Consider the following 25,034-nt stretch of genomic DNA (forward strand, 5'->3'; position numbering starts at 1 on the left):
TATTTGGAGCATCAAAAAAATTAGATTATGCTCACGAAAAGTGAGAACAGAAGTTGGAAAAATTTCCGAAAAGTTTGTACAGATTGCTTGATGGACGAGGAACTAAAAGAAGTGATTTGGGTGACAAGGAAAAGATTTTAGAAAGCTTCTAATAAAAAGTTGAGCCGAGAAACAAGGAATTTGGTTATAGATAAAGATAAAGACGTACTGGTCAAGGAAGATCGATCTACTAAACGCATTATAAAAACTTTGCTCACTCAACGCATAAGGAGCAACAAGCCAACATCACATCAAAACATATGCACCAGCATGTATGCATAATAATGTCGCTATGCCTTATGATAAATTTTAATGTAATGAAAAAATTATTTTTCCTATATTTTATGAGCACAGAAATACAAAATTAAATCATTTTCACCTATTTCAAAAAGTAGTAAATTTTAGGGTGTTACACTTTCAACATGACAAGAGGATGTACAGCGTATGTGTCCTTAAACGACACAAACGGGGATAGATTCACACCCAAGACCTCCATGCCTTATTGTTTTACTATCGTCTTCCCGCCCGGTCTTCATTCATTTTTAACATATGGTTATTTCCACGATAGCAAATATAGCCAACCGTGATCAGGTATCCACCTATATCTCGCAGGTGACAGGACTTCACCTGGCTTCTACCGAGCTAAGCATAGAACTTCTTCCTTCTACTAGTAAGGGTTCAGGTAGTTTCATATAGTTGACAAGGTAGAAAATATGCACCAACGGTTTCATCCAACTTCTATCACCTAATGCATCATATAAAGTGACGCTCTTGTGCTTTTATAAAAAAAGGAGGGTAGGAGACTTAGAATGCTCCGGGGCTTGCCTGGAATCCGACACAAGTCATTTAAGTTAGCTTGCTCCGTCTTGATGACATATAAGGTCACAACACTTGTGTAGTCCTTCCATCATCCAGATAGGTCCACCATCACGTCATTCACGTGGTTCATCTAGCGTACCTAAATGAGATGCAAGTGTTTGAACACATAGAAGTGCAATAGACAAAGTATCACACATAGAGAGCAAGGCACGAGCATGGTTCCACTACATATACTTAAGCCCTTCTCATTGCTCAACTTAAAGATTACACAACCAACATACTAAAATAGCAAATAATACAACACTAACCATATTAGACATGGCATACATCTTTTACAAGAGCTCCGGTATATTAACTTGGCCATTATCAAAAGCATGAGTCACACATAGCAAACTACCGAGCAACAGCAATAAAAGGAATCTGCTATTTTTAGGACTGTTAACAGCAGCTGAGTAAATAAATCATAACTAGAGTTACACAACTCCAAAGGATATGAATTAAGACATTCTGGAAAGACTACGAAATTATCTACATTTCATATTTAGACAACAAAGCATGATTCTCAACTTAAGCTGGTTGAAATTACAAAGTTCCAGAATTTGTCCCTGAAAAACAGAGAGCAGCCATTTCTGGAATCAAACTTTCAACAGACATAACTCAAAAACAACAAGGCCAAATGGCACCAAATTTTAACAGCCGCTAGATAGATGAATTATCTACAACTTTTCTATAAACAATATTCCAAGAAAACATAATTTACATTTTGTAATCCAAACAGGTCCAGAAACTGTCCAGAAACAACAATTGCAAACAGTTAATTATTAACTTATGTTTCAAACATGCATTTGAGCAAAACCATTATTACCAACAGTTCGCACATATCTAAAGAACACCAGAAAACATAGTGGTCGTTACCAAATAAATTTATTTAATGCCTTTCTTAATTTATTTGGATAATAAGGTGAATTAAAGAACATATACCAAAAGTGCTCAGTAAATTCCACAAAAATCACAGTAGCTTCTACATTCTGTCCATAGTCCACTACCCAAATTTCCTTGCATTTGAATAAACATAGCAACAACTATGAAAAAGACAAATTGCTATTGCAATTAACCATGTGAGAGCAAGATAAATGCACAAATCATATTTTATTCAAACACATGACCATATTATATATTAACATGATACAACAATATCATAGAATTGTACTGGAACAACATTTTCCATTTGTACATTTTTATTTATAGTTATAACCCATTTATTAAGCCCTATGCAAGTTAAATCAATAACTCAATCATACTGCAACCAAAAATTATGACAATTTTACCGTACATTAAACATCACATGAGTAGCAGGCCACAAAATTTTCACTTTATTTGGAGCTCTACAGCAGCAGTAAAAACCCAGCTGCATAAATCTATTTTTACAGCTAAAACTTCAAACTAAAACATGCAATGTTATAAATCTACTGCATAGAGAGTTTAATAAGCATTCCAAAAAGTACTGATTTGCTATTTTACGATTTTTCTACAATCTAGTATGCATTTTCAAAGTTCATCGAGGAAACTGCATAAAGGAAAACAACTTTGCATCGGGGACCCTGAAAGAAACTTAAATCAACTCAAACTAACAGGTCCTAAGGGTACTATTTATATGAGTCTTGACTTCGCATCTGGAACCCTGATTTTCTTCTAATTTGAACCCAAGGCTCTTCTTAATCCTCTGCTCGACGGGACGTGGAACAGAGCCGGTTGTGGGAGGCCGGAATCGACGGCGGTGGCGACCAGGGAGGGGTCACGCAGCTTGCCTGCTGTTGGGCACGGCTCCAGGAGGTTCCAGCCCAGCTAGTGATGGTGCAGAGATGGTAGGATGGGGCTGCGGCCCTCCGGTGTCACAGATGGCGACGGTGATGGCGCTGCCGATGAAGGATGCTGCATGGGCTGTGAGCAGCGTCTACGACGGAGGATATGGTGGATGATACATTGACGATGCTTGGCTTGGGGCCGAGCTATGGCAGGATGGAAGAGCGAACGGCGGCTTGCTTGGCTGTCCATGGAAGACGGATGCAGAGAGCTAAGCGAGAGGGAGAATGGATAGTGCAGGGGACTGGAGGGGGACAGGGAGGCTGCTCTGGTGCTCCTCAACAATGGCGCAGACAGATGAAAAAGGCAAGGTGGAGGTGCCCTGCCATGGTCGCCACGCACAGATCGTGTGCCTTTTGTTGGGGCATTCTATCGAACAGCTGACAGTGATATAGTGGGCCGATTGTAACGCATTTTGGGGATGATCTGCTCTGAACTAGACCATGGGCCTTAAAGAAGACTTGCTAATCTTTGGCTGCTCTACATGTTTGGATCATAACCATTAGAGTTATAGATTACCAGATAATTTGATGCCAACCTATGAGTGTCAATGAGTTGATAATGATTAGCAAAACTCAAAATTGATGGCTAAAATGAAGTTCAACATGTGCCATCTTTTTGTATGCTCTTGTCCACAATATATAATCCAGCTTCTATTTTGGGAACCAAACAAGTTATTGAGTAGAATTTGGAGAACGCAGAATGCCAACATGATGAACTGCAATCCAAGACCTAGAAATCAATGAGCTAGAAACTACAGCAGATTGAAACTTGTGACCATTATTTGACATGGTTAGAGAAAGATTCAAACATGAGGCCTTAAACAAAGTTTGTAGAAGATGAACTAAACTACAACTTTTGTTAAAGGATCCTTGACCGTTTCAGCCTGGTTATGAAGTTACAGAGCTTACAACTAGGATACCCGAAACTAAAACAGATTTTCTAACAGCCAAATTCTTGAGTGACAAAACAGCACTGCATTGAATTTCGTAAGCTCAATTTGACTAGGTTAGGGACTAAACTAGCTCTTCACCATTAAACAAAGTTTGTTGTACAGAAGCTAAACTATAACTTTTATTTAAGGTCAAACCTCATAACTGATAATGATGTCAAACTTTCACTACAATAAACTTGTTAATCCGTGACAGATTCTTAGTGAGTTTTTAAAATCATCACTAATAGACGCAATCCGTGACGATAATTTTTTTCCATCATAGATGTGCACAAGTGGATATTCCAAGCCCACTTACTGGTGACGGTTTTGTCCGAATCGTCACAGTGTCTGATTTAAAATTCGTCATACTCTAGTTAGCCCAAAACAAAAGGCCGATCCCTCTAATAAAGCAAAAGGCTCATCATAGATTTGTGCAAAAGTAATTAAAAATGTGATTGCAAAAAATAGTTCTCCTCTCGTAAGTACACCATACCCATCTACCACTACCACTAAGCCATCCAACCGTGATGTATATTACTTTTTATAATTTATTCACTAAGCCATCAAAATTTCCACTGTGCCATGCGACCATGGTTGAATATGTAAAATGTATATTACTTTTTATAATTTGTTCACTAACAAAGGCCCTTGTTCAACCGAGTTTTTTTTTCTGGACGCCAGCCCAAGCGCACCCATCATCCGTTGTAGGCGGTCCAGTCCAGATCATTTTTTTCCTACGTCGTTGTCGCGGTCAATCATGCATTTTTGTCCAATCAAGCAATTTTTTATTTCCTTTCCACGCCCGTAAACATTACAAAAAAAAAGAAAATAAATAAAAATAAACTTGATTCGAGACTTGGGATCCAGCCAATCCAACAAAGAATCACTAGTACAGATTTTGGACAAGCAGGCTTTAAAACGACTATAGACTATAGTGGCAGCAGTTCACGGCCCAAGGGCCATGGCCCAATATCTATTTCGGCACAAATTAAAAAAAAAACTGGCCACCAAGTTTTGACGACCTCCAAGTCTATATCCCAAAGCACCTAACCATTGAACCACAACTTCGTCTTTAAAAGAAATGATGGCCTCAGTTTTATGCAGATCTCAATTTTAAATTGTTCAAAAGATAAACTTGAATGAATAAATGATGAAAACAAAAGTTGTACATGCCAATTTTGATAAAGTTGTGTTGCATATTGGTTATAAATGGATAAATCTCATACATAGTTATATGACTAAGTGAGAGATGATTCTATTAATAAAGGATGTATAGTCCTACCTTATGAAATTTGTCTGGAGTTTTGATGGAATGTTTATGGATCCAAAATATATTGTTGTGTAAATTTGCAAAATTATTTAAACAAATTTAGTTATTATTACAATTATTCATTTAATTAGAGTAGAATAAATGTAATAATATCTAAAATTAGTTAGAAAAATCTACAAACATGCATGACAACATGAATTTGGTGTATAATCATTCCATAAAAAATCAAATAACTTTAACAAAGCAGTACTCCACATTGTTCATAAATGCAAATACCTCTCACAGTTTATAAGTAACTATGTAAGAGATGCATGAATTTGTGAACAATACAACCCCACTTTATTAAAATGGTTTGAAAATTTTATGGCCAGCTTATACACATATAGTCTGTCCACATACCATTTTTTAGGATTTTTGGGCCACATTACGATATTATTACTTTTTCTGCTGGAGAGACCAAAATAAAAGTTTGAGTACTCTGTGATGAAACACTTAAAAAGTTTAAGAAAATCATACACGAAACTGGTTAGGTAATCTAGTTATTTTTTAATATTATGTTAGGACGCACAGAGATCATATAGACCACAACTAGCATAATTTATATTTTAGATTTAAATGTATTTTACTATAAAAAGAAAAGGAAAAAGAAAAAAAAATTACGCATGTTGGGCCTGATAATGATGCTCGCATTCAGCCCAATCCAAGTTTATCTCATGCCTGGCCATCCGATCAATACACGGACGGCTGATATTCAGTTGGCTTGTTATAAAACCAACGCAAACCCTAAGCTCCCGTTCACCCCGATGCCTTCTCTGCAGCAGCCACCGTCGTCCACCCCACACCATCCCAGTTGCCTCTCTATGCACAACAGTCATCGCCCTTGCCATTGGAGGATTGGGGTGCCTCCTCATTCCTCGGATGCGCTACCGGTGGCCTCCATGAGCTGCTACCTAAGGGGGCCATCGCCGCGGCCGGGGGAGTGGCTGCCGCTGCCGCCGCTGGTATGGGAGGGGCCACTGCCGCTTGAGCCCTCACAAGGGCGAACCGTATTGCCGCAAGGAGTAGAGACGTTCGCTCTGGGTCAGTACTCGTCCTTATCTTTCCTCTTGTCTTGCATCCTCTTTGGCTTCACTCACCACGCTGATGCTCTCCATCGTGCTCACCTCAACCAGCATGGATCACCTTGGGAGACTGATGTGGCTAGCCGGATCTAGTCCATCCATGGCAAGATCTAGAGTAGCCCCGACTAGCGGCACAAGCATGGGCATGGTAGCTATGCGCACATCACGACTGGTGGACGCATGGGGTTTGGTGTCTGCGGCCACACCATGCGATGGCTGGTGAGTGATTTTCTATTTGATTTTTTCATTCGGCCTAGCTGCCTACGAAGTGTTCGATGGATTGTTTGACTAGTTCTCTGCACAATCGCTTACTCCAGCCTCTAGGCCATTGGTTGCATTGGATCCGATCTTTATCCGGTCATAGGGAAGTAGAGACGGGAGATACTAGTTGCATGGTTGAGTGATAAAGGAAAATCCCTCTCTGACTGAGCTTGTCCTTTTGGGGGGGTGACAAAATTGTAGATCTATTTCAACTTTGAATGAAAACTGTTAGGTTTAGCAGCATCACATGACCAAACTGACAGCCTTTGTTCTTACCTGCAGGATTTTTCGAGCTAGATGGAGAAGGCAAAATGTGTGTTTGAGAAGCTCAAAGGTATAGTTTTCTATCTTTGGCTGTGTTGGCAAGGCCGTGCACTACTGTGCCATATGTCCTGTTCGTAGGAAGCACCAACTGTAAGTTCTGCAAGGCCATTGATTGCGATATCACTTGCTTCGAATGAACGTCAAATTTGTTTTGGCCAGAACAAAATCAATCGATAATGATTGGTTCCTTTTTGTTCTTATATTGCTTTTGGTTCATTCAAAAAATTTAATGAAAGCACTATATTCCTAGAACAATATGCCTATTATTTTGCCTGTATAAAATTAAAATAAGGTAAACTGCTCAATTAGCTTTTGTTATCAGCTTTTCTTTTCTACTGCCCGATACATATGTTTGATTATGTAATACACACCATAAAGGTTACCTACATGTGAGCTGCTACTCTACAAGTAGTATAGCACATTTGGTTGTCAGTGGTTAGTATTTGTTCACTTGTGCATTTAGAATATCAGATCGGCTTTATGTGAGTGCTGCTCTACAAGTAGTCTAACTTTTTATTTTAATTTCAGGAAAATCCAAGGAACTTGATTATGCCGTCTACATGTGCTGGTTGAAGAGACAGAACAATCCTGCTAGTGTTTTATAGCAATAGTTGTTAATAAAATAGCACAATGTATTTGGTATTATTGAAATTTTTGGTATTATTGAAATACGATGGCATATGCTAATTATGTATTTGACTATTCATCTGGACTTGTGTACTGGTTATGGTATTACAATGCATATGTTGCTGGATAATATATGTTGTAATAAATTTATTAATAATGGAATTTACGTTGTATGTGCTGTAATAATCAGTTAAAGATAAATTAAAAAATGGGCGAAAACTAGAAAGTAAATATGCTAAAAATAAAATATAAATGGGTTGGGCTCAAAATAGATTGAAAATGGGCTGAAAGCAGGCTAAAATGGCCCATCTTTAATGTTGGCCTATTACTAAATGGGATGGGATGGGATGGTGATGTCATCACCCATGTCATCATCTATGTAAGCAATTACGTAAGAATCCATAATGATGTGGCAATTAATCTGTGACGGTTATTTTTTGTCACAGAAAGTGGGCTTGGGCTGTGCTAACTAGGCCTCGGGCTCTATTGTGACGGTTTAAAACCGTCACCAATTAAGTTGATTTGTGATGGTTTTCGGAAACCGTCATAGGGATCAATCCATGACGCTCAATCCATGACGATCTTTGAAACCATCATAGATATTGTATAGTGACGGTTTTTTGTCGACGGAAATTTTTCGTCATTGATTAACAGAATTCTTGTAGTGTTTCACTTTAGTCAATGCAGCAACTTGATAAAGCTCAAACTAAGGTTTAAGGCCAATTGAAGCATTTTCTGGGCACAAGCTCAACATAAACCCTTCATGACTATTGTTGTAGAGTTCATTTAGAGACAGTTGGGTAAGGTTGCAAGGATAGATTGATGACCCATGGTTCCATTCACTTAATGAGGTCATTTCAACAGGCATGTAACTTATCATTTCATGTGACCTTTTAAATCCAAACTTCATGAAACTTTTTGAGTGATCACTATAGATAGTGATGGATCTGGGACACATGAAAGGAGATTCCATTAATGTCACCCAAGCATGCACATTGAAAATGGCCTATATGTACGCAAGGGTGCGTTATCCAAGTTTAACTTGAGGCTCACTTTCATGGATTGACCTTAACATGATCATCACCACTTATCATGGCATGTTTGAGCTCAAAACCTAAGGTCTAACTATTGACAAACACCTGGGGTGTTACACCCATGGTAGTAATTTATCGGTAGACAGGTGCGCAAGCTACGAACCCAATGGTGACGCAAGACTGAGACAAGGCTTTTATCCAGGTTCGGCCGCCGTGTGTGCGCAATATCTACATCCTACGCCTGATTGTATTGATCTGAGATGTGTTGAATTGACCTAAGGAGGTCCCTTGACCCTCTTTATATAGTCTAGAGGGCAGGGATACAAATCTAGAAACTAATCCTAGTCGGTTACAATTGCCATAGATAATACGATATCAATTCCTATTCTAACTGACTAGAATCCTACTTGATCTTCGTCTTGTTTCCTTGCGTGAAACTCTGTGTAATTGGATCAAGGCTCGAGCTATCTTGTAATGAGCTAAATCTTCTGGCCCAAGTCTAGCCGTAAGGATATAGGGGTTTATACCCCACAGCTAGTCCCCGAGCACCATGTATTGTGATGTAACACGACGTCTTGAGCTTCTTTAACCAATGACGCTTGACGTCTTCGACCAGTGGGAAAGTCGCTCGAACAGTTGACAGTTGACTAATGACGTCACCGAAGAAGCAGGTTCTTTGAATAATTCATGGTGCCCTTGAGAAAAAAGATTTCTTTCCTGGTGAAGTGGGCCCACTTTAGTTTTTAAAAAAGTATAGTCTTTCAAAAAACAAGCATATTCACCGTAAGGTGAAGTGTGCCCACTTAGTCCCCGAGCCAGGTAGTAGGTGATGTAGACACATGGTGCCAGGTTCTAAAAAGAAAAGTGCACGTGGAAATTCTGATACTGAGATGCATCCCCAGATGCATCGTACCGATGTAGTCCTCGAGCTTGCTGGAAGGTGAAGTATGAGCCTTGTAGCATGGTCAAAACTTAAAAATCACCCCTTAGTTGTATATGAGTCCGATTCTTATGTAACTGAAAAGAGCAGTCCCCAAGTTGTGGTCGGAGAGTGATCTAGGCCAACTGACAAGTCCCCAAGCATAGCCCAGTCCCCGAGCGTGGTTGGGAATCGTAAACGTGCTAGGTGGTCGGTACAGTCCCTGGCCACGACGTAGAGACTGGTTGACCAGTCCCCAAGCAAGGCACGAGCATGGTTCCACTAAATATACTTAAGCACTTCTCATTGCTCAACTTACAGATTACACAACCAACATACTAAGATAGCAAATAATACAACACTAGCCATATTAGACATGGCATACATGTTTTACAAGAGCTCAGGTATATTAACTTGGCTATTATCAAAGGCATGAGTCACACATAGCAAACTACCAAGCAACAGCAATAAAAGGAATCTGCTATTTTTAGGACTGTTAACAACAGCTGAGTAAATAAATCATAACTGGAGTTACACAACTTCAAAGGATATGAATTAAGATATTCGGAGAAGATTAAGGAATTAGCTACATTTTATATTTAGACATCAAAGCATGATTCTCAACTTAAGCTGGTTGAAATTATAAAGTTCCAGAATCTGTCCCTGACAAACAGAGAGCAGCCATTTCTAGAATCAAACTTTCAACAGACATAACTCAAAAACAACAAGGCCAAATGCCACCAAATTTTAATAGCCGCTGGATAGATGAATTATCTACAACTTTTCTATAAACAATATTCCCAGAAAACATCATTTACATTTTGTAATCCAAACAGTTTCAGAAACTGTCCAGAAACAACAATTGCAAATAATTAATTATTAACTTATGTTTCAAACATGCATTTGAGCAAAACCATTATTACCAACAGTTCGCACATATCTAAAGAACTCCAGAAAACATAGTGGTCATTACCAAATAAATTTATTTAATGCCTTTCTTAATTTATTTGTATAATAAGGTGAATTAAAGAACATATACCAAAATTGCTCAGTAAATTCCATCAAAATCACAGTAGCTTCTACATTCTGTCCATAGTCCACTACCCATATTTGATTGCATTTGAATAAACATAGCAACATCTATGAAAAAGACAAATTGCTATTGCAATTAACAATGTGAAAGCAAGATAAATGCACAAATCATATTTTATTCAAACACATGACCATATTATATATTAACATGATACAAAAATATAATAGAATTGTACTGGAACAACACTTTCCATTTTTACATTTTTATTTATAATTATAAACCATTTATTAAGCCCTATGCAAGTTAAATCAATTACTCAATCATACTGCAACAAAAAATTATGACAATTTTACCGTACATTAAACATCACATGAGTAGCAGGCCACAAAATTTTCACTTTATTTGGATCTATACAGCAGCAGTTATGAAAAAGACAAACTTAACTAGCATTAAAAACCTAACTGCATAAATCTATTTTTACAGCTAAAACTTCAAACAAAAACATGCAATGTTATAAATCTACTGCATACAGAGTGTAATAAGGATTCCAAAAAGTACTCATTTGCTATTTTACGATTTTTCTACAATTTAGTATGCATTTTCAAACTTCATCCAGAAAACTGCATAAAAGAAAACAACTTTGCATCGGGGACGTGAAAGAAACTTAAATCAACTCAAACAAACAGGCTCTAAGGGTACTATTTATATGAGTCTTGACTTCGCATCTGGAACCCTGACTTTCTTCTAATTTGAACCCAAGGCTCATCTTAATCCTCTCCTCGACGGGACGTGGAACAGAGCCGGTTGTGGGAGGCCGGAATCGACGGCGGTGGCTTCCACGGAGGGGTCACGCAGCTTGCCTGCTGTTGGGCACGGCTCCAGGAGGTTCCAGCCCAGCCTGTGATGGTGCAGAAATGGTAGGATGGGGCTGCGGCCCTCCGGTGTCGCAGATGGCGACGGTGATGGCGCTGCCGATGAAGGGCGCTGCATGGGCTGCGAGCAGCGTCTGCGACGGAGGATATGGTGGCTGATACATTGACGGTGCTTGGCTTGGGGCCGAGCTATGACAGGATGGAAGAGCGAACAGTGGCTTGCTTGGCTGTCCATTGAAGACGGAGGCAGAGAGCTGAGCGAGAGGGAGAATGGAGAGCGCAGGGGAGTGGAGTGGGACAGTGAGGCTGCTCTAGTGCTCCTCAACAATGGCACAGACAGAGAAAAAAGGCAAGGTGGAGGTGGCAGCCATGGTGGGAGTGCCCTGCTGCATGGTCGCCATGCACAGACCGCGTGCCTTTCGTTGGGGCATTCTATCGAACAGCTGACAGGTGATATAGTGGGCCAAATGTAACGCATTTTTGGGATGATCTGCTCTGAACTAGGTCATGGGCCTTAAATTAGACTTGCTAATCTCTGGCTGCTCTACATGTTTGGTTTAAGGATCATAACCATTAGAGTTATAGATTACCAGATAAATTGATGCCAACCTATGAGTGTCAATGAGTTGATAATGATTAGCAAAACTCAAAATTGATGGCTAAAATGAAGTTCAACATGTGCCATATTTTTGTATACTCTTTTCCACAATATATAATCCAACTTCTATTTTGGGAACTAAACAAGTTATTGAGTAGAATTTGGAGAACGCGGAATGCCAACGTGATGAACTGCAATCCAAGACCTACAAATCGATGTGCTGGAAACTACAGCAGATTCAAAATTGTGACCATTATTTGACATGTTTAGAGAAGGATTCAAACATCAGGCCTTAAACAATGTTTGTAGAAGATGAACAAAACTACAACTTTTGTTAAAGGATCTTTGACCGTTTCGTCATGGTTACGAAGTTACAGAGCTTCAAACTAGGATACCCGAAACTAAAACACCCTTTCTGACTTAGCCAAATTCTTGAGTGACAAAACAGCACTGCATTGAATCTGGTAAGCTCAATTTGACTAGGTTAGAGACCAAACTAGCTCTTGACCATTAAACATAGTTTGTTCTATAGAAGCTAAACTACAACTTTTATTTAATGTCAAACCTCATAACTGAAAATGAATTCAAATTTTCACTTTAGTCAATGCAGCAACTTGATAAAGCTTAAACTAAGGATTTAGGCCAATTGTCTCATTTTCTGGACACAAGCTCAACATGAACCCTTCATTTTCTAGGTATGGTTGCAAGGATTGATTGATGTCCCATGGTTCCATTCACTTAATGAGGTCATTCCAACAAGCATGTATCTTATCATTTCATGTGGCCTTTTGAATCCAAACTTCATGAAACTTTTTGAGTGATCACTATAGGTAGTGATGGATGTGGGACACGAGAAAGGAGTTTCGATTAATGTCACCCAAGCATGTGCATTGAAAAGGGACTATATGTAAGCAAGGGTACATTATCCAAGTTTAACTTGAGGCTCATTTTCATGGATTGACCTTAACATGATCATCACCACTTATCTTGGCATGTTTGAGCTCAAAACATAAGGTCTAACTAGTGACAAACACTGGGGTGTTACAGCCCTCCCCCCTTAAAAGAATCTCGTACCAAGATTTAGGGCGAAAGACTTCCAAGGGTAGAGAAGCATGTTATTCACTTCCAACATTGGCGATAGCAGTCAACTACTTATCTCTGAGCACCAGAGAGGCTAATTTGGTCAGGACACTTTCTAATACTGGTTCTACATAGTGAATTTTTGTCTAAAGACCCTTCATTGACTTCCATGAAGCATTGTTACTTTGGGAGGAATTCAAGACAACATATTTCTTTATTCCTAAAGTATGATAGATGGTTCAGCGCACCATAAACTACTCATTACAATGTCTCCATCTTTGTTCACAAAGTTCGAAAAGCAGTCCTCTACCAGAATGGCTTTAGTACAACTTTCCACAGAGGATGAGATCATGAACTGGATAAACATCCTCTGAGGTTATGAGAAATCAACTAACCAACAAACAATGTCTAATCCAGCCATAAAGTCTAATCACTTAGATGCCTATCGATGGAAAGCTACATAAGGTTCCATGTGTGCAGTTCTTTTTCTCTTATAACAATGTTGTATTATCTACGTCTATTAAGTCAATCCTCACCACTCAAGGAATTTCATGGCTCCAAGTGTTAATAATTTAGGTCATATCAGATACAACCTCTTGGGTAAAATGAACATAGAAGATACCCAAGGCATGTTAGCATTGGATAAGCACTGCTAAAGACGGATGATAGCAAGGTATAGAGGACAACAAAAGTTGCAAGTATTCACCAAACTAGGGAAACATGCCACTACCAAGCAACTCAACTAAAATTTTCCCTCATTAAGCAACTGCTTAGTAGGTTCTAGGTCGACTTGCATTGTAGCAGAATAACTTGGTGAGACTAGTTTTGACATTGAAGCTTCCTTTCTAGGATCAAACAACAGCTCTAAGATAATAAATCTAAGATCTGTTGGTTAACACCTTTCCAAACATTTTTGACTTATAGAATGCCTAGATTGCTCAACTATTTGTTGATATGATAGGGTAACAGCTAGGTGTCCAAGGGTGCAAGGAGTATTTTTTTTGGTCATCCTAAAGTTCATCTTGGTTCAGTTCACACCGCACAAACTAGCTTCATTATGCATGAATTGTTAGTGTGTGTATAGATCCAAGAGTCTTCTAATGATTAACCAAAATTCAGCACACACAGACACCATATGGCTAACAAAACAAAACAAAACAAAACCTCTCTCAAACTCTTCATGTAGCAAAAACTTTTTCATGGAGGATCAAGGATAGAGATTTCTTTACATTTGTCGTAGAGAACAATCTCAATCATGAATTCAACACCAACACAAGGATGCAAAAGCATTGGACTCATGGGCCATTTTTTATGTAGCTCAAGGTATACTCCGCATGAAAGGACTGTGCTACAAAAGATAAGAGATGGTTCTAGATTATCTCTTGGCACTTCATCCAGTCAAGTCTGAAAGAGAACCTTTGATAGCACCACACGTATAATGATGCTGCTTTTTCTAGCTCGTGACTCAAATATAGCATCTAGTACTATCTATGTGATTGTCCAAGATTGAATTGACTTGACAACATAGGGCCTGGAGAAGGAAGTAGTACTTGCATCATTGATCAACTTATTGTTTTCTTCGCATAACACTATTTATGAGACATAGCCTTTAGGGCTATCATGGAGTAGTTGCCTAGCTAGTGATTAACCTTCTAACTAGTAACTAATCAGTCGTCTCTTAACACTAAAAAGTTCCAAAGCTTTCTTCCTGGTGACAACAATTGTAGTTGATGCGTATATAGGCAGTCAAGATCAAAGTCAGCCAAAAAGAGATCACAATAGAGATGGTTGATTATGTCTATGTGATTACCATGCACATTAGGATCAATACTTGGATAGCTTGGTCATATATACAATGCAATGACCAATTCTTGTCTGACTGGTAACTTGTCCAACTTTAAGTGTTTTGTATCCTTTGGATTCATCAAGGATGACACAAGTTACTCACTAACGACTGATATCGTTACACGGGTAGCCAAGTAGAGTCTCTTGTCTACCATCCCTTGCAGTCTATTAAGGTTTATGTCGGTAACCTATTCTTCAAATGTCATTACCCAGTAATTAATTTATGAGATGCGGTCATGTTGGGTAGGAACATGAGATCAAAGCCGATAAGAATCCCAAGACTTGGGGAGGTTGGAGATGACTAAAGCAAACTCCAAATGTAAGGACGCTACACCGATCAGAAACTTAGTTGATACGGAGCTACATGATTTGTAAGCAAAATATTCAGAGATCAAGCAGTAAGAGATTGCATTACACAAGCTATGCATTGGGAGAGGCAACCTGGAGGTCCAACATGGATTTGGTATGGTCTCCGTAGCCAGCAAAGAACAACTATAATCAAAAGCTTTCTGTAGTGAGAACTTATGCTAGCTAGTTGTCGAGACAAGGATATTTACATACTGGTGCAAGACAACCATGGTATATGCAAGCATTTAAGGGTCTGGACATGGGTTTATGTATCAAGCATAGGCATGGATGCTCAAACATTCAAAAACTAACAACCAAGTCTATAAGCTCGGCTCCTAAGAGGGAGAACCTAATTTGATACAACCAACACACAATTAACATAACTTGAGCGTCATTCTAAGATAAAGCTATTTAACACTCATGCTTGCTGAGGACAAAAGAAGAAACAACCAAGGAACGATCTAGGTAACCAACATCCACACAAGATAACAGTCTTAACAAGTACATAAGAAGACTCAAACAATCATGCTTAAACAACCATTACTAAGCACAAGGCTTACATATAACAAGCATCTATCTACAGCAATACACACATTTGTCCCACATACAAGGATTATGATACAAGATCTGCCATAAAGCACCTAGACATGGCCTAGTCTTTTGTGGACAAGAAGATTTTGAGATAGGCAGTAAAAGGGCTACAAAAGAATTTGGCATGGTTGTACTATCATGCAAATGGACATACCACAAACAATAGTTTAGCAGTTACGAAAACTCGGCAGGGAAAGGTTATCAAACCTATAGAGCTAATTCAAAACTTAACAAGGTTGAAAAAGAATATAAGTCAACTCTGCCTAAACTAGGATAGAGAACTTGACATGTACTTTAGAAAATGGTAACTGAAGTTCCATTGATCGTAAAAACATGATCTTTAATCTTATGGAAAACATATCAAGTTACCTATCATTTTCTTATTATCATCTTAAGATGCTTCTACAACTAACAAGGACAAACAAAACAAAGAAAACATATCTATTCAAATTTTGACAGATTCTGTCATTCCACTTCACAAGCTCATAACAGAAGATTTAGACCACCAAAAGTAGTGATCTAAGAAATTTTGGAAACCTTAACAAAATTACTACACTTCTTCTATTAACTCCAAGACATGATTCTATATGCACACTAGTCAAACAAACTAAACATTCAGATCTATTCCGAATACAATTAGGATCTGACAACAAACTTCAAAAGTTCATAACTCCTAAACCATTAGGCCTATGGTCATGAAAGTTTTATGATAAACTAGATATAGAGGTTGGCTACAACTTTGGTACTCACTGTAATTACAGAAAACACCATTATTGTCATGAAAATATTACAAGAATAGAAACTGCTCTAGCAGCCAAAATTCAACACACATATCAAGCAATGTTTTTCCTTGTTCTATTAACAAGAGAGCACACACGTGTATAACTCCAGTAGCTACAAACATTATTACCTAGATAAACAATAATTTAGTTTGGTGACAAGGAGGGATTAACATAAGAATCACAATTGCTTAAGTGAGGTTAAAGCATTTGCAAACTCTTGCATGAGCAACATATTCACCACTTGGCTAAACAAGTGGACACCTACAAGTTCAAGCATACAGCCTCAACTATTACTATTATCGGTAGGCCAAATTTTTACTTAGTTAATTAAAATTAGAGGCATCACGGAAAACATCCACATACATGTTCACCGACAAGCTTCAGTTTTCAAAGGATTGTAATTTTTGCTACTACTAACTTAGCATTCCTACAGAAGCAAACATTCAAGGCTAGACACATCGCACACTACTTTCTAGCAAAACTATTCAAGTAGCATGGACTAAGGAAATTTTTGTATAGCTTCACACAAGGAAAAGAGCAGCATCACATCACTCACAAGTTACTTATCATTAGAACAAGGACGAGAGAAGAATAGTTATGCATAATGCAACAATCATGATGATGCATGCTTTATCTTATTCATCCTCACAAAATTGCCAGCCTAAGGTGACAATCACATTCTATGTCGGTGGCATAACACGTACTCTCTCGATATATAGCTAGTAGTCCACTATGTTCAATCTATACATTCATCGTTAGCGTACCTACAGAAGAACTTCATTCCAGCCCAACCCAACAATAAAATAAGTACGGAAATAAAAGTTTGGTCTCTAGGTTGAAAAATAAATACTTCCATATATATACCTCAATATATATATATATATATATATCAGCATATTACCTGAATGAAGTATGCCCATATATACACAAAGACATGTATACATGGTCGTACCAACTAACCCACAATTAAGTACCTTCATATGTACACGTGTGTAACATGTAAATATTCCAGTAACCACAACTAGCTTTCCCCTAGACCAACGGTTGGACGGTCATGCTCTCACAACTCACATTCTTACCTTGGTGTCGAGGTATGTAGATCCATACATTACCACTCAAGAAAGTGATATCCACACAATTTCACGCCGTATGGACGACGAAAGAAAAATATTGCTTACCGTGGCGTAGAGGTATATGATCCATTCATTACCACTAAGTAAGTGGCATCCATACTATTACACGTCGTACGAATGATGAAATAAAAATTACAAAAAAGTAAACCCCCCATAGTTAGTATTGGTTTACATAAAGCCACCTAGTAGTCATTAATTGGGCATAACTGGAGGTTGTCGCTAGCATATTTTTTGTAAATTTATGTTGATAAGTTTTGCCTGTAGCTAAAAGTTTTAGTGCAAATAGGAGTTTAAAAAAATTCTTTTGAAAACAGTGTACCTGATAGTATTATACTTAATCTTGCTCCGATACTAGCTGTGACAGAACCGTCCAATTTATACAAGTTTTGTACGACTCTTCCCGTTTAACACGTTGACACGCACATATTCTCACTTATATAAACCCGGTAGTCTGCAGAGTGTCACGAAGGACCTCGGTAAATCAACATGTATGATGAAATTTTGGCATTATCATAATATTATAGATTCTTATAAGAAAAGGAAATGTGATCCGTGCGTAGTATATTTGCCAAATATAAGCTACATTATAAAATATTGTGGATTGCAAAAAGTTGATTAAATAGTGCAAGGTTTGATTAATCCAAGTAGGTTTAACCGTATATAATTCATGAAGGGCCTATCAAGTACTCTCCTGTGGGCACAAGCCTGTGATTAGCTTTTAAAGAAAATTAGTGTGTTGCTAATCAAGCCCACTACCCAATATATACGTGTACAAACACACAATTCCTACGGCGTAAGGATTTCATCCGGTTTGCCCCAACGTGAAAGAATGGGTACGTGAAGATTAATTGGGCTGATTAGCACCGGCCATTAGCGGTCACTAATCTCAGTTGTAAGCCCTGAAAAGTGACTCGTGCATGGCCCATGCAAGCATGCACGTGGGTATCTGTATGTTAGCTTTCTTCTTCGAAAGCCAACAAATCCACACATACGTATATACAGATATATATATATCTCTGAAGCCAGCTTATTATACGCATGTGCGTACAAATACACGGTTGTGACAGTATGTGTTGTACCCGGGCCGAGATGGCTAACGAAGCTCCTATTGGACCCATCAGTCAGCTAGCAAGGTAAATACAAGACGTGTGTCTTCCGGTTTGCAGGTCACCGCCTCACCACCTGGGCATGAAAGGATAAACTCTATTGAGGATAAGATAATCTTAAAATTTGCCTCCGCGGCTGGTGCTCGCCGCTTGGAGAAGGCCACTTCAAAATTTGAAATGGGCATGGCCCGCGCGTCCGTGCGTCTCGGCCGCTCGCCAACAGATTGATGGCGGCGCCTCCACTCGTCACTGCCTTAGCTTGCTACCCTAGCACTGGCCTGTAAAAGGAGGCCAACTCTCTCTTCTCAGGGATTGCTCTTCCATCCATCGCAACACACCGCCGTCCTGTTACACACGCACACAAACCACACCGCTGCCACCTGGCTGCACGCACGCCGCCGCCTAGTGCACACACATACACGCATCTCCAGCAAGGTTGTCGACTTCATCTCTAGCAAGCCGAACATCTACAACTTCGTCTCCGGCAAGCCGAACATCTACAGCTTCGTCTCCGGCAAGCCGAGCATTTACAGCTTCATCTCCGGCGAGCCGATCCACACCACCGGCATCACCATGGCTGCTCACTTCGAAGGTGAGGTTCTTTATATGTTTTGATTATTTTGCCTCATATATCTGTGCATGGTTGTAGCATAGATTGTGCATGCGTTCACGGCCGGCCACTGAGTCCTGATGACGACGCCGGAACGACCACTACTACAGAAAATATTTTTACAGGCGGTGCTAAAGGCATCTTCACAGGCGGCCAAGCCCACCGCCTGTACCAGGATTCAGTACAAAATGGACCACAGTACAGGCGGGGCTGTGTGAGCCGCCTGTGAAAATTAGGTTTTCACAGGCGGCGCACCTAGCCAGCCGTCTGTGTAAATGAATTTTTACACAAGCGGCTCACACTACACCGCCTGTGTAAATAATTTTTTATATATATTTCAAATTTTAATTTTTCCCGCCAAACATAGTGCTAAACACCATATATATATATATATATATATATATATATATATATATATACACACACGTCATACATACACCACATATATATATTATAGAATTATAAACATGAAATCAAACATCAACCATAAAATTACATATATACACGTCAATTAATGCATGTTATCCGCACAACCAAACAGTGTTTACATGTCATTTCGCTTCAGATTTAGACCTGCTATGTCTATCAGCACTCTAAAATTATCACTTGCTAAATTGCCCTCATGATCAAAATATGCACCGTCAGTTGGAATTATTTCTCTCATTATAAAACCACACAAGTCTGCTACTATATCTTCCAGCGTCTTTGGTGTAAAGGGCACGTTCTTTCCTTGCTTTTTTGGCTGCAAACAAAGTTTAAAAGCATGATTGGCACATGTTCAATATATAATTTTGCAACTTTAATGAGAAAACTTCATACATATATATTATTTATCATATTTTTGTCCCTGACGTAACGTCCCCGCTGTCTTATAAACTCACAGACATAGTACCCACAATAGACCGATCCAGGTGATTGCTTGTGGCACTATATAATGAGCAACGGATTATTCTAAATTTGCCATGCTTTATGTATTATTTATATGATGAAATGTGTTTGGACAACTTACCGGATAGTGGTGTTGTATCATCAATGGCACCCTAGGATCTGAGCGTGCGGCGTCGACTGGACCCTTTTGTTTGTTATAAAACCGCCATGCCCTGTAGATATCGAATATAAATCACTAAAGTTATTTTGAAACTCTAATTTATATAAGTACGCATGTGGTTTCATATGTTGGCTCACCTTTCTAATTGAACCAAGAATGGTTGATACTTCTCGGGAGGAACATGTAAATAATCTAGGACAAGCACCTTCCCTTCGAAGGGATAAATATAAAAAACAATCCAATGGTCACTGCATGAATAAATGAGTGAGCGACACATGTATATTGTTTGCACGATAATTATTTGAAGTACGTATATGAAGTCAAGCTTACCTAAAGTTGTAAGGTGCCAATATAAAATCCCTATACTTATACCTCAGCATTGATCTACCAAGATAGAGGGCATAATTATCCTCGTATTTTCTTTGCAACTCTTTTATAGCTTCTGCATCTTCTTTTGCTGTTTTGTCTTTCTCTATCTTTGCTCTATCATCCTTTGATAGTACAAATTTGTGCATATTTTCTTGTAACTTGATAGGGCTCAGATAACCGACCATCGATCCGGTAGATAATAATGACCTCTGCTCGTGATCTTGCAAACTACAGACAACATCTACATATATTAGAGTTTCACACTACATATTAATAATAATTGTGTGTGCATGAGTGATACTTACAGACACCAGATTGTTATGAGTTGGACGTCAAGCCGCCTATAGTTCAATAACATGTGCATGTCCTCAAAGGTAACAAATGCCTTGCTTTTTTCGTTACCAGTAGAAAACACGTCTGCTGGTATATCAACTCTAATTGCATGGAGGCCAGCATGCACTGCTTTCATGTACCAGTCATGAAATCTTTTTATCGGCCATTGAATCTTATCAAGCATCGTCCATTGGAGCATAGGCCTTCCGGGCACATAGTCACTGGGGACATTGACATAATCATCAATCGTTGGCTTTCTGATATCCGTTAGGGTCAATGGTTGTCTTGATTGCTGTTTGACATGTACATCGCCACTTAGGGCTTCCTTTGATGGGGGCATGGCTTCTATTGACTGGGCGGTGGCTTCCTTTTTCTGTGACGGTTCGAGCTCAATAAGCCATGCTGTCCGCTGCTTTCCAAGTCCTTTCAGAAAGAGAGCTGTGCCTGCTGCTTTCCCCTTTTTTGGCTCAAAGGAAGAAATCAATTTTGGAATTGGAAATTTCTTCACCTTCTTAGACGCCGGTGCTGCTGGGGGAGTTTGGTCATCTTTCTTCTGCTTTGGAGGTGGTGGGGGAGTTTGCTCATCTCCTTCTCCTTTGGAGGTGGTGGGGGAGTTTGCTTATTCTCCTTGGATGGCGGAGTCTGCTGCTCAGGCATGTTCTCCTTGGCTGGGACCTCGGGCTTATTCTGCAAGAATGCCATCTCATGTATTGGGGAGGATGGTGGTGGCTCATAAATGTACGGGGATGTTGGAGCATGCATTGGTGATGGTGGTTGTTGATATGTTTCGGCCTCTTGGGATGGTTGAGGCACTATGCTTGAAGAGGGTGGCGCTGGTGGATCAATCAACCTTACGTACCGTCTCGGCCATTGTATGAAGTTATTGATTGCTTGTCCAAGCTTCTCTATACCCTCAGAGGTCGGGATGTCTATGAAGTCATCTTCATATCCGGCCTCGACCGTCAACACTTCCACCCTACAGTATGCATCTTGCATGTCAACAGTATGGAATGTACGTCCTGGGATAGCATTACCGGTGGCCACTTGCTTAGTATGTTGATTCTTAAGGCCATAGGATATGACCAAGGAGCAAGGCCAAGGTCTATCAATATCATCAACTGGATAATGATCCTTATTTGTTGTTGACGCTATACTGCTTGGAAAGGGCTTAGATTGTGAGGCCATCTCCTGACGCTACAAGGGTTGAGCTGGTACAAGCTGCATATGCGAAGGAACTTGTGAGGACATTTGTTGAGCAGACACTGCTCCTGCCAACCGCTTCATCACTTTAGGATCAGGATTTGTAAAGAAGTCTTCCATCATATCCCTAAACTTTTTTGCAGCCTGCTGCTCAAAAAAATCTTTCATTTCAAAAAAACCCTAAACCCTAAACCCTAGGTTTGATGCTTCCAAAACCTTGTCGGCAACTTCTCTAATCTCATCAGGACATGACATCTCATCGCTCTCAGTGTTTGCCTTCCGAGCACGAAGCCAATTCGCACTCCTTTCAAGCACTATATCGGTCAATGCCAAATGGCCCTCTCTCCTCTTTGCATTGTCTTCTGCCCTCCATTTAGGAATCTTGGTCTTATAACCACCAGTGCCAAGGTGGTGGTGATACTTGTTCCTCTTCGCGAGTTCAGAGGCGGCTTTGCTCTTAGCCTTCGCATCGTCTGATTCTCTCATCAAACGAAAACGTGCCCACTGAGCCTCTGTGATAGGGTACCGCTTCGTCGGGTCCCGTCCCTTCTGCAACCACTTTTTGTTCATATCGTGCCTATAGCCCCGGAATGATATTGCCAACTGCTTCATGACATAACCCTTGGCCAATTCATCTGTACCATCGGGAAAAATAAATCGAGTGCACAAGCGATTCCAGCAAGTGGTCCTTTTCACTTGTGGCACCATACTCCAATCACTCCAACTGATATCAAATTCCTCTTTTACTAAATATCCAATTGCGGCCCTAAATTTGGGTAGCGCCTCTAGAGGTGCTAAGGGCTCTCCGCTCGAACTTAACTCTATAATATGGTAAACTTCTTCTGGAAATCTATTCCTTCCTCTGTCTCCTCGTGCCCGATCACTCTTTTTTGTTTTACTTCTTGGCTCAGAGGATGTCCCAGTCGTTTGAGGCGCCATGTCCTTCTGAACATCTTGTTCTTCTGCCTCCATTTCGGCAACAACTTGAGATAACACCTCCTGTCCATTCAATTGTTAGGTATATACATATATACACATGTATTCTATTGTATAGACACTACTACAATATATACCTCATCATCATCCGGATCAGCTTGAGGCTCGTATGTCGGGTCATGTTCCAACTCTAGACGAGCCTTCTTAGCTCTGGGGGATTCACGTGGTGATACGCTCGGGCTTCTATAAGTGTCGGATTCAGAGGTGTCGGATCCCGGTGTTTCTATCTGGGCTTCAGCATTCGATGTAGTAGTCATCTAATTAAACAAATTATTTATAAACAATTAACTTACAAACTCTAATTAACAAACCCTACTTAACAAATTAATTAATTAATCAATAATTAACAATTAATTAACTAGCTAACCCTAATTTAATAATCCATAATTACTAACAAATAAATAAACCTAATTAATTAACTAACAAACCCTAATAATTAATTAACAATCAATAATTAACAAATAAATAATTTACAAAACAAACCCTAATAATTAATTAACAACCAATAATTAACAAATAAATAATTAACTAACAAACCCTAATAATTAATTAACAATCAATAATTAACAAATAAATAATGAACTAACAAACCCTAATAATTAATTAACAACCAATAATTAACAAATAAATAATTAACTAACAAACCCTAATAATTAATTAACAATCAATAATTAACAAATAAATAATGAACTAACAAACCCTAATAATTAATTAACAACCAATAATTAACAAATAAATAATTAACTAACAAACCCTAATAATTAATTAACAATCAATAATTAACAAATAAATAATGAACTAACAAACCCTAATAATTAATTAACAACTAATAATTAACAAATAAATAATTAACTAACAAACCCTAATAATTAATTAACAATCAATAATTAACAAATAAATAATGAACTAACAAACCCTAATAATTAATTAACAACCAATAATTAACAAATAAATAATTAACTAACAAACCCTAATAATTAATTAACAATCAATAATTAACAAATAAATAATGAACTAACAAACCCTAATAATTAATTAACAACCAATAATTAACAAATAAATAATTAACTAACAAACCCTAATAATTAATTAACAATCAATAATTAACAAATAAATAATTTACAAAACAAACCCTAATAATTAATTAACAACCAATAATTAACAAATAAATAATTAACTAACAAACCCTAATAATTAATTAACAATCAATAATTAACAAATAAATAATGTACTAACAAACCCTAATAATTAATTAACAACCAATAATTAACAAATAAATAATTAACTAACAAAACATAATAATTAATTAACAATCAATAATTAACAAATAAATAATTTACAAAACAAACCCTAATAATTAATTAACAACTAATAATTAACAAATAAATAATTTACAAAAACTAAAAAAAAGGCAGCAAGGGCGGCCTGCCAGGCCCAACAGGGCCCAGCAAGCTTGCCGCCGGCGTTGGGAGGGGCGGCGGCGCGCACGGCTGCCGCCGCCACACCTCGGCTTACCTCAACGGCGGCGTGGAGGTCGTCGGTGGCGGCACGGACGTCCTCGATGGCGACGCGGAGCTCCTCGGTGGCGGCGGCGGCAGCGGCGGCGGCGGCGGCGCACGGCTCTCCTTGGTGGCGGCGGCGCACGGGCTCTCCTCGGCGGCGCAGTGGCTCGCGGTGGGGGCGCGGAGGCAGGGCAGCAGCTTGGACGGTCGCGGCGCGGGCTCCGGCGAGAGATGGGTGGCGCGGCGGTGGATTTCGGCAGCCTAACGGCGTCGGTTTCGTCAACCTCGCGCCACCGGGACTTGAAAAATTTCGCGGCCCGCGCTCAGGGTATAAATAGGTTTGGATTAGTACAGGCGGACATCATCGACGTCCGCCT

At 39.2% G+C, this 25,034-nt stretch overlaps 1 long non-coding RNA gene across 2 annotated transcripts; it reads left to right on the plus strand.

Annotated features, from left to right (window-relative positions):
* LOC110432185 lies at positions 5,744–7,338 on the plus strand. Of its 2 annotated transcripts, XR_002449599.1 has the most exons (4): positions 5,744–6,005; positions 6,098–6,265; positions 6,590–6,641; positions 7,160–7,338. It is a non-coding gene; the product is annotated as an uncharacterized LOC110432185 (long non-coding RNA). The 2 variants fall into 2 exon arrangements; XR_002449598.1 differs by having other exon boundaries at positions 6,590–7,338.

This window comes from Sorghum bicolor, chromosome 2 (genome assembly GCF_000003195.3).
Source record: "Sorghum bicolor cultivar BTx623 chromosome 2, Sorghum_bicolor_NCBIv3, whole genome shotgun sequence".
NCBI classification, from domain to species: Eukaryota; Viridiplantae; Streptophyta; class Magnoliopsida; order Poales; family Poaceae; genus Sorghum; species Sorghum bicolor.